Source organism: Gossypium raimondii, chromosome 3 (genome assembly GCF_025698545.1).
Source record: "Gossypium raimondii isolate GPD5lz chromosome 3, ASM2569854v1, whole genome shotgun sequence".
NCBI classification, from domain to species: Eukaryota; Viridiplantae; Streptophyta; class Magnoliopsida; order Malvales; family Malvaceae; genus Gossypium; species Gossypium raimondii.
Window position 1 is genome coordinate 45443510 of NC_068567.1, and position 11874 is coordinate 45455383.

Below are 11874 nucleotides of genomic sequence, written 5' to 3' on the forward strand. Positions count from 1 at the left end.
CTTATTGGACTATCCCGTGTTTAACGTACCGTCAGACTATCCCCGATGTTGTAGCATCATTTAGCTAGGGTCTTACACAGTATAACCTCATGTTTACTATCCTAGCAGACCATCAAGGGATGTCATAACGTTTTTCAGCCATAGACTTATTCCTATTTAGCCATTCTGGCGTGATTTCACATGATGTCATAACACTTGTCAACTATGGTATTAAGCTATGGTCTTACTCATTTCTATCAGGATGGCAGAGCATCTTTCAACTATGGTTTTACTCATCTTTATGGTGATGCCATAGCATCTTTTAGCTATGGTCTTACACATCTTTATGGTGATACCATAGCATTTTTCAGCTAAGGTCTTACTCAATTTAAACGTATAGCCTTTGATTTGTTTCATGGCCTAGCCATGATATTTTATTTACTTTCCCCATTGCCTTCTATCTATCCTTCAATTTGTTGTTCTATACCTTGATGCTTGAATACCGCAGTGTCCCCTTCATAAGGCCTAGAGCTTCGCACATCACGGGTGCACACAGCAACACCGTGTGGATGTATCTAACAGAGTTACCCTTTTTCCTAGATCCTATCTTCTTCTATCCCTTTTATAATTTCCCTCCATATCATGCATGTAACAGCTCGTTTTTAGTGGTGTCAAAAATTGTAACAGCAGGGTTTAGACCCTAGACGGATAGTGGTTTCGAGACCATGAATCTGAGTCAAAAAATATTTTAAAATTAATTTTGGTGTTTACAATATGTGAATTAATATGTGTGAAAATTTCATGTGAAAATTTTATCGTTTGTGTGGTCAATTTGATAAAAGGACTTAATCGCGTAAAATTGAAAAGTAGCATGCTATAAGTTAAAGTGCTTATTTGCTTTAGTTAATTAAAGGTGAGGTCCTTATGTTGTGATTTGACGATTGAATAATTGAGTGGACAAAGATGGACAACCATTAAGTGTTTTATTTATGTTTTATTAATGGACATTTTGGTAATTAAATAAATAATGGTTAATTAAATAAAAAACAAAAAAATAGCCATGCATTCTCATCTTTTTAGCCAAAAGTTGAAGGAAAAAGAAACCACAGTTGCTTAAATATTTCAGCACCTTTAAATCTTGATTTAGGTATTATTTTTGCTCGGTTTTTGATGATTTTTATGTTTTTGAGATCGTTGCTTCATATTCTATCTAGCCTATGCCCTAATTTTTGAAATTTACGATGAATTTGTGATTTTCCATTGATTATAGCTTGATGTTTTTGTTTTTCGATGATGAAAAATAAATAATTGCTGATAAATTAATATGTTTAATTAAATGATTTTTGATAAAAATGTGTATTAAGGATTAAATTGTGAAATTTGTAATTTGAAGGGTCAAATTGTGAAATAAATTGAATAAATGGGATGTTAAGGACCTAAGGTAAATTCGGCCTAACATGGGTTTGTGGAAATTTTGGGTAATTTATGTTATTTTGAAATAGGGACTAAATTGTAAAAATATGAAATGTTAGGGGCTAAAATGAAAAATGCCGAACCTATGTATTTTTGGATAAAATTGAATGAATATGACATGAAACAAGCCAAATTTGAATTAATTTAGATCAAGAAAAGAGGAGATCGGATTTGGATCGGGAAAAATCAAAAATTTTCGAACAGTCGTCCGGTTCGTTCGTGTCCATACGAGGTAATTTCATAAGTGAATAAATGCCGTTAAATTTAAATGTGTATGTATTAAATATGTCGAATTAAATTACTATGTTTATATGTATTCATGCCGAATTGATATAAGCATGGGAGAATTAAATACGAGCTTGAATTGTTCAAATTACGACGTCCGAAAGTCTCGTACGAATCATAGGAATAGTTAGGATACTTATGTCATGACATAGGATTCCGTTATGTGATTTTGTGTAAGACCATATCTGGGACGTTGGCGTCGATTTGAGATTTACATGTAAGACCATGTCTGGGACATCGACATCGTATACGATTTCGTGTAAGACCCTGCCTGGGACAGTGGCATCGATAGTTGATTACATGTAAGACCACGTCTGGGACGTTGGCATTGTAAGAGCTTTTGAGCTATCTGGGTATCCTTATTGATTCTGAACGGTTCAACGGGCAATATCGAGAAATGAATGACTATGTGAAAGTATATCCGATTCAGGTACGTACAAAGTGTATTCGATATTCAAGAATGAAAGGTGAGTATGTTTCAAATGACAATATGTGAAATACATGACAATGAATGAAATTAATGTATATAAATGAACGTGGTGGTACATATGCTCGTTATATGAAATTGTAATGAAATAAGCTTAATTATATTCAAGAGTTCAAATACCATGAAATTGTGGTCCTATGTTTCAAACATGGGATTTATGAAACATGAAACATGGTTTGAGGTATGTTAGTTTGGTTTGAAAGATGATTAGATAAATGTTATTGATAAGGTTAAATTATTAAATATGTCATGTATATGTGAAAGAGTTAAATAAACATGTTTTGATTTGTTGGTTATGTGTGTTTGTATGACCGAATGTGATATATATTTGAATGAGGAGTATATATGGTTTGAACAATGGAATTATGAAGCATGTGTAATATAAATTTAATGTATGTTATTTAATTTGAATTTTAAATTGATAAATGAGATTGAAATGGTTGAATTTGAAAGCATGGTTTATATGTTCATTGATAAAAAAGATAAGTGAAGTTACTTAATGTGGTCATAAGAATTTACGAGTATGATGAATGTATATGTGGTTGAGATTTGCTAAATTCGGCCTAGTCAAATTGAATTATAATATCATTGAGATGATTTATTTGATTATGGCTTACTAAGCTTTCAAAGCTTACTTTGTGTATTTTTCCTATGTTTATAGAGTTTCAGAGACTTGCTCGGGTTGGAAGTCATAGGAGACCTCATCATACTATCCAATTATCGCTTCGGTAAATATAGCCTTTGACTTTTTTGTTATGCGGCATGTATAGGCTAGTTTTGAGATGTTTGGTTTTGAAATTTGTATATATGTATATAGCCATGCGAAAATGGCTTGATCATGATACTAATGTTGGTATACATATTCGGTCATGTTATAAGCTTAATTTGGAGGTATGTTTCATGTTAAATATATTTGTGATGTTGGTTATATGATTCGGCAATGAGAAATGTTAATGATGATGTATAGTCGTCCATGAAAGTAGCTCATTTTGGATGTATAATTTGTCTTGTGTAAAGGTTTGAAAGTGGTAAATGATGTGTTTTTGACATAATGCATCTGCTCACATAAGTTAAGTTATGTATGTGTGATAGCTTGCATATTGATTGTTAAAGTACAGTTTGTGATAGTAAAAATATGAACATATATTGTAATTTATTTGATGGTCATTTAGGCACGGTTATAAATGGTACAATTAGCTTTGATTTGAGTTGTGAAATTGGTAGTTATTATTTTGGTAAAATGTGCATAATTTGGTAAAACCAAATTTTATACTTGACCATTATGTGAAGTTGTTAATGTCGTATATATATATATATATATATATATATATATATATATTAATGTTTAGTAAATCATGTGGTTTGGCTTGACTTAGTAAAATGTGAAGAAGTGCATAATTATAAATAGTGCTTTTGGAAAGTATTTAATGAAATAGATTTATATGAATAGATGTCTAATTGTATGATCGGTATATGAAATGAATTATACTTGGTTATAAGTTAAGTATTCGATTGTTATGATTCATTGGTTATAATGTTTAAATATTAAATTGGGTAGAGTATGAATTATAGTATCGAAGCATGTTAGTTTAGTTTAAAATTATACTAGATGAATAGTATTGAATTGATTACATTTTTTTTGGTACTTGAATTGAAATGAATGTCTGTTCTGAGTTGTATTTTGATCGGTAATGCCTCGTAACCCTAATCTGGCGACGGACACGGGTTAGGGGTGTTACAAAAATAGTGGCTTCGGGACCATAATTCTAACTAGTGTGTCAGTGTTTTATTAATTACTTATTATTTATAGGGTTATTAGAAGGTCGTATTAAAATTTGGTTACGAAATTTTAATGTTTAGTTAGTTAATTTAGTAAAAAGGACTAAATCGTAAAAGTTGCAAAAGTTAGTTTCTTTTAGTTAAATGTGTTAAATGGCTATGGACAATGTTTTGTTAATTATTATATGGTAAATAAACCATATAGATAGATAGTGGACAATTATGGACAACGTTTTGTTAATTATTAAGTTAAAATCATAAGGGTAAAATAGTAAATTTATAATTAAATAAATAAATTAAACAAAAAAGTGATGGAAAGCCATCATCTTCTTTATTTTACATTGTTAAGAATCGAAACCACCATTTTAGCTAAGGGGATATTTGACCAAGCTTCAAACTCATGCATGGTATGTAATGTTTGCCTAATCTAGCTAACCCAGGGGCTAATTCGTAAAAAAATTTAAACATTTTAGATTATTCCATTGATGAGTGTGATGATTGTGAATTTTTATGGTAGATTAATAAGCTTGGTTGAGAAATAAGACTATTTTGTAAAGTAGTTGTTAGTAATTTTAATGTTTAGGGATTGAATAGTTGAAATGGTAAAATTATATGAAATTCTTGTGAAAATTTGATAAAGGTGAACTGAATAAGGACTATATCGAAATCAACTAAATAAGGACTATATCGAAATCAACTAACTTGTATTTTTCTCAAATGTGATTAATTCATAAGTTTCGGGTTGAGGACTAAATTGAAAAAAGAAAAATATTAGGGTAATTTTGTAATTTTATATTTAAAAAGGTTATAAGCTGAAGTTTACTTTTTTGAGATGTTTGAATTGAATAATTGAATGAAAATTATTATTTAGATCAAGAAACAAATCAATCAGACTCGAATCGCGGAAAAGCTAAAGTAACAGAATAATCATCGGCCTTGTTTTTGCAATTGTTTTTGGTCTAGGTAAGTCCGTATATTGTTTAAACTTACTAATTTTTGCTTTTGGTAACATGTTAACTATTATTCATGTTTGGTATAGTTAAATTGCTTGATATATGTTAATTAGTGATTTTGGACTAAATTGCAATGTTGATTAAATTGATGATTATGTTTGGAAAATGTGAAATATATGGAAGTGAGCTTGAAATGATATAATGAAAATGGAATTAAATTATTCAAATATGTAATGTGACCCGTATGAACCTCGTGAATACTTAGGATACAAATGACATGTCATTAGCGGTTAATTACAGTTTCAGGTGCTGGTCTTGGATGTCCTACCGATGGCTGAGGTCCTACATTTGTTGCAAATTCTCGACAGCTCATGTGAGTAGCATCGTGCAGATTAACATCCCGACCCACAGCTCGTGTGAGCAGGCCCATTTCACGGCTCGTGTGAGCATATACGGTTACAGTCACAGCTTGTGTGAGCATTTTCTTGAGTATCCAATGTTATTTCATTTGGTTCAACTTAATTATATAATATGCTATGTGATTTTGATGGATGAAATGGAAATGCTTTGGAGATGTGATGAATGAAATGAATTTTAATATGTTCCTAAAACATGTTTCATGATATGGAAAATTTATATGTTTCATTGTTGAACTCACTAACTTGTGAGCTTTGTGATGTGAATAGGAATTGAATGCACTGATGAGCATGTTAACTGAATTATGCATGAATTGTATAAATTGATCCTATTTGGTAAGTTTACGTTTATGATTTATGCGAGCTTACTAAGCACTAGTTGCTTATGTTAGTTGTTTCCTTTTTTGTAGATCATTGGGAATCTCAATCAGTTGGAATCAAGTCAGAGTACACACTATCCACCCTTCATCTCGGTAGAAGTTTTGGTCTTTTTTGAGTTGGTTATAAATGACATGTACTAGGAGCTTTAAAGTCCTTTTGTTGTGATGTTGTTGTTAAAATTTTGTTAAGGCATACTTATGGTTATGTTTATTTTTTGTTGTGGCTTGTAAATTCCTATATATGTATGTCTTTCGCTATTTGGTTGGTGCCTCTTAAAAGTGGATGAAATATGATAATTTTTTGTGAATGGAATGGATGAACTTTATGTATTTGGCATATGTATAAGGTAAGGATTTGTGAGCTTCTGAATGTGAATTAGTTTGGTTTATGAAATGTGGTGCCAATGAAGGTATATTGGTTAGGCACTTAGGTTGAATGTTTCGGTATGTTTTAAGCTTGTTTAAATGTTTTTTGAAGACCTGTTAATGGTTTATTTTGGTTTGTCTTGGCACCTAAGGAATTGGTATTATTTTTCCTTGTTTTGGAAGCTATTTTAGGTGCACACGGCCTGGGACATGGGCTGTCACACAGTCGTGTGCCATACATGGTCACACCCCACAGTCATGTGGACTATTTAATTTTGGTGCAGGTTTGTCCCATACGGTCTCAGGTTGTTACACGGCTTGGAGAAACGGCCGTGTAACCTTATTTTGAATCACACATGGTTTGGCACACGGTTTTCGACAAGATCGTGTGATGCTATTTCGAATTGCACACGGTCTAGCGACACGATCGTGTGACCTAAATTTCGAACTGTACACGGTTTGGCCACATATCTATGTCCTTGAGCCACACGACCTAAGTTATGTCACATGACCGTTTCTACATGGCCGTGTGACCCCTATTTTCAAGTTTGTTTACATTTTCTTTGTTTTGTTTCAAATAAGTCCTTGATTGATTTCGAATTGATTTTTAGGTTCTGTAAGCTCGATATAAGGCTCGTAATAGTATATATGCTATGAATGATGCTTGATTTTGAAATTTTGGTATTTAATTTAATAGTTGAATAGTTTTATGCTGTCATTTGATTCGATATGTGTCGTAATATTTTTTAAACCTAGTTTGGTGATGAAGACAAGTTAGGGGTGTTACAATGCATACCCAACTAATGTGGCAGATACTAAATAACTCATGCAATTATGCAACATGCTTTAGCAGTTCAGGGTTTGAGTACAAAAACTCACGTGATACTCCTTTGTGTCACGGACGTAGCTTTTCTAAACGTCAGAGCTTCTATTATCCTAACAGCTAAGCATGAGATCCAAATCATGAGTTAGGCTCGGTGCTTTCACTTTAAACCTTGATTTTCCAAAAACATGCTGGCCCATTAAAAATTATTCTGGAAGCCCTTATCTTCATTCTCTTAATCCCTACGTTTACAGAAGGACTAATAACCTTACAAACTTATTGAATTCTCCACTTTTTTGACTTAAACCCCACGATTGTCGCTCCATGTAGAGCTTTCTTTAATCATTGCTTCCTTGGAGAGACCAAGGAAAAAGATAAAGAAGAAAATGAAATAGATTTGGAGAAGAAATCTCTCCGGCTCCAGCTATTTATAACCCTTCCCGCACTGTCTTCAACTGTGTAAAAACCACCAATTTTCAATCATTTTGTCCCCCACTAAGGGACCGACTGGTTCTAATCCAACCAAACCAGAATTGTGTTTCAACCAGGTCCAATTTTGTTTCTAAATTTTCCTAATTTTCCAAAAGAGTCTGCTAACTTATGGCATCTTTCAATTTAACCTCTAAATTGTCATTAGTTACTGGGTTTAAATTATTTCAGGTGTGACATTGCTATTGTGTACTAGTACCATTAGATCCAATGACTTTTATTCACATCAAGATAACACAATCCTCTTAACTTATATCCACACAAAAATTTTCACATCAAGATCATATGCATCAAACACTAGTGACTTGTTTTTCTTCATAAAACCCTGCTGAAAATATGGTACTAGTACATGGAATTTGATCTTGGAGAGTAACATTATCCATGATGTAAGAGAAAAATATTGTTGTTCAAATGCAACATATGCAGGATATTTTACCTGTTTACCTTTAGAATCATGAATTCTTCAAGGAAAAACTAAGATTGTACCTTCAAAATAGGCTTGAAGTCGATAAATCTTGAGAGTAAGGTACATGTGCTGCATCCAAGCCAGAAAATTACTCTCATATACTAGCAAGGAAATCTTCTTGTTGGATAAAAATATAGTAGAGTTTGGAGGAACAACCATGGAATTAGTGATTGCTATAGGATTTGCAGCTATAATACTGCCATCAGATGAACCATCACTAACAATCGTTATTGTAGAGAGAAAAACCAACACTCAAACTAGCAAAAAAACTTGAGCACACACCAATGGAAGCCTTGAATCACTGGCTCTAATAATATGCCAAAAAGTTACATTAACAAGAAGCTAAAAACATTAAAAGAGAGAAACAATAAATAAGATAAGATAGAACTCATTTACATTAGAATTAATGAGGAATTACAGGTACTCAACAATTTATACTGATCAAGAGGATTAACAAAACAACTAATTAGCTAACAATATTTACAGCCTCTAACAACTTTAATTATATTAGTTAAAAGCACACACATTTAACATGTGTTAAATTCCTGAAACTCTTTATCTAATATTGATCTATCGTTATTCGGTGTAGTAGATTAAACTAGTTTTTGCACTTGAGGAGCTTGAATACAAGCACTTTTATTATGTTTTAACTACATTTTTATAGTGTCATGTACATTCAATAAAAACTGTAATTTGAGTCTTTTATTAACCGTAGGTGTCGAATAAGGCCTAAGAGTGAGCTAATATACTTAGTAAGTGTGTAGGAGACCATCAGAGGGTGTACAAACTCAATACTAGTCCTTGTGTTGCAATACGGGGTGTTTGATGTTGCAACATAGGAAGTAGAGTACAGGAATTCTGAGACTACCTGCGGTGTCGCAACACAGCCATGGGATGTCATGACACACCCCTAAAGCCACCTTGAACCTAAGCATATTGACTTCGATGTCACGACACAAGCACTAGGGTGTCGTGACATTGGTCCAATATGAAGATATTTATGAGCTAGGGGCATTTTGGTCTACACAATCAAATATTTAACACGAGAGTTGACCTAGGGTTGAGGACGATAACAACCCTAAGTCTATAAATAAGCTTATTTAACACTTGTTAGAGACAAATTTTAGACTTTAAAATTTTCTTTGTAATTTTAGTTTTTAGTTTTTCCCTTTTCTTAGGTTTTAGGTTATTTCTAGTTTATATCTTTGCATTTTTCGAGAGGTTTGATTTGTAGACTCGATCAACTCTTTATGGATTCTACACTTCATTCAATACAATTCAAGATTCTCTTAAACACTTTCACTTGGTTCGTCACTCATGTTTATCTTTAGCATCAAGTTTATTGTGTTTATGAAATCCATGAGGAACTAATCCTCTTATGGGGGATTAGTAAGTGGAGGCATGACTAATTAATTATTGTGTAGGGTTTTCTTAATAGGCCAACTGTTTGGGAAAGGAATAACTTAAACCCTAGGCTTGACGACCATAGGAAGTCATTTAGGTGGGAATTAACCCAAAATTGATATGGTGTATCTGTGAGGTCGAGAGATAAGTAGTTCTTGTTGACTCGTTAGTTTAGTGGAAGATCAAGAGATCCTACTGGGGTGATGACTAGTTTATTGAATAGAAACCCGAAGCGAGAGTTAGTTGTGATTACCAAAGCGAGCTAACTACCCATGCCTAGATCTGATTCAATTTACATAATTAGTTTCTACAAGTCTCTTTATTTATGTTATTTTCTTTATTTTTATAAAAACCCCAAAAAATCATTCTTTATGTTTATTCGTAATATAATTTATTTAAAGTACTAATTAAATCTATTTATGTTTAGATAGGGATTAATTTAGTACTCGCCTCTCTTGGGTACGATCCTCGGAGTACTCACCTACTTCGTTGTAACTATATTATAACCTGATTTGTTACTTAGGGATATTACTTTTGTATAGGATTCTTACTCTAGACGTTGGTACGTTCGGAGGCGTTCAAGTTCATGTCGCCGTTGCGAGGGAGGCAAAGTCACTAGGTTGATTTTAATTTTTGCATTTATTAGAAAAATTAGGAAATTTTTAATTAGGGTTAAATATAAAATTAGTACCTAAACTTGTCCACTTCTCCCAGATTGGTACATATGGTTTTTGGTCCTAGATTGGTACCCGAACTTTTTTTGTCAACTAAATCGGTACCCGAGTCTAATGTCGTTAAGTTTAGGACACGTGGTAGAATAAGATTTTGACACGTGGTATATATGATGTCATGGTGATGTCATAATGTAAAAAAATTAATTTTTTTCTTTTAACTTTTCTCCTCCCCTCATTTTTCTATCATTTCTTCTTCTTCTACTACTTCTACTTCTACTTCGTCTTTTTCTTCTTCTTCTTCTTCTTCTTCTTCTTCTTCTTCTTCTTCTTCTCAAAGAGCAACATATGGAAGTATTAAGAGCAACATATAGAGACGATGAATCATCGAACCTCGACTCTAACCATTCCCCTTCGTTGTCTCTTGTCGCCAATTCCAAACCCCAAACGAAGGAAATTCTATCGTCCCCTCTCCCTCCGCCTCTTGTTTCTCTCCTCCACCTTTCTAATTCCCTTGGTAATTCAAACTACAACAAATTACCCATAATTTTCTTTTACTAAAATATTTTACTCTTTTTTCTCATCAACTATTTCTTTTTCTTGAAAATGAAAAAAGGATCTTTGGATTACTTACAAACTGGTCAACCTAGTAGAGTGAGAAGCTTTCCTTACATTGAAGGCAACAATGCTTTGCACGTTTACATTCCATGTATTTTTTTTGAATGGCCACATTTCTTTATCGATAATATTGAATTGAATGAATATTTTTTTTATTTACTTTGTTAATTATTTCAGTTTTTATACCGTCTATATCAAAGAAAGAGATGGGTTGGTTTTTGAAGAAAGTTTTATCCTTGGGTACCAATCTCCATGTTGTGGATATTGATGTTCCATTAAATAAATTGTGTAGAGAAGAACATAAAATTGAACAAGCAGCATTGGGAAGGGAATTCCATATAAGTTTAGGAAGGTAGTTCCATTTGAGTTCACCAGATTGATTCCATTGTAACAATGCTTCACTAGAAACTTCAATTTCAAAAGCGGTTTGATGTTATTCTTTGCTTTTATTATGCTTAGTTCCACTGTTAAAAAAAAAACTTTGGGTTTTCTTCCTTGTGATTCAAGGATATGGTTTTGATGTTTGTTCTTATAGCAAAATATCTCCATTAATATATCTCTAAGAACTACAAAATCATAAACATTTTGACATTCTGAAAAGAGAAAAATTCAAACCACACAACGAATTGCTCACTGTTCTGGTTTTTTTAACAACAAAAAAATACTGAAACTCTATCTATCCACTTGAAAAATATTTAAAAATCAAGAGAATACTTGGGGTGAAGGAAGAAGAAGAAGAAAAAGAAGAAGAAACGACAGAAAAATGAGGGGAGAAATGTCAAAAGAATTTTTTTTTGATTATTACATCACCATGCTGTCATTTTTGCCATGTGTCACAATCTTATTCTGCCATGTGTCTTGAACTTAACGGTGTTAGACTCAGTTACTGATTTAGTTGACAGAAAAAAGTTTGGGTACCAATCTGGGACAAAAAAAATCATAAGTACCAATCTGGGAGAAGTGGACAAGTTTGGGTACTAATTTTATATTTAACCCTTTTAAATATAGATACGATTTTTAATTTTACTTTTACTAACGTTTTTATCTTACTTTTTGGTTTTAGTGTATGACTCACAATAAGGGAATGCCTATAGAGCCAACCATCGATCCAGAAAGAATAATCCACAGGAATCATCAATAGCAATAGTAGCAACATTAGATGAAGAATCCACCACGTGCTGGGGGCAATTTACCACTGCAAGATAACCCACTGTTCGACAAAATCAACGATAGTAACCCACAAGACCTACCACCACCGCCATAGCTATCTATAAATATACCTATG

The 11874-nt window shown here is 32.7% G+C and overlaps 1 pseudogene; it reads left to right on the top strand.

The window, feature by feature from the left end:
- Positions 1 to 10319: 10319 nt before the first annotated feature.
- Positions 10320 to 11048, top strand: LOC128039965 (uncharacterized; annotated as a pseudogene).
- The last annotated feature ends 826 nt before the right edge of the window (positions 11049 to 11874 follow it).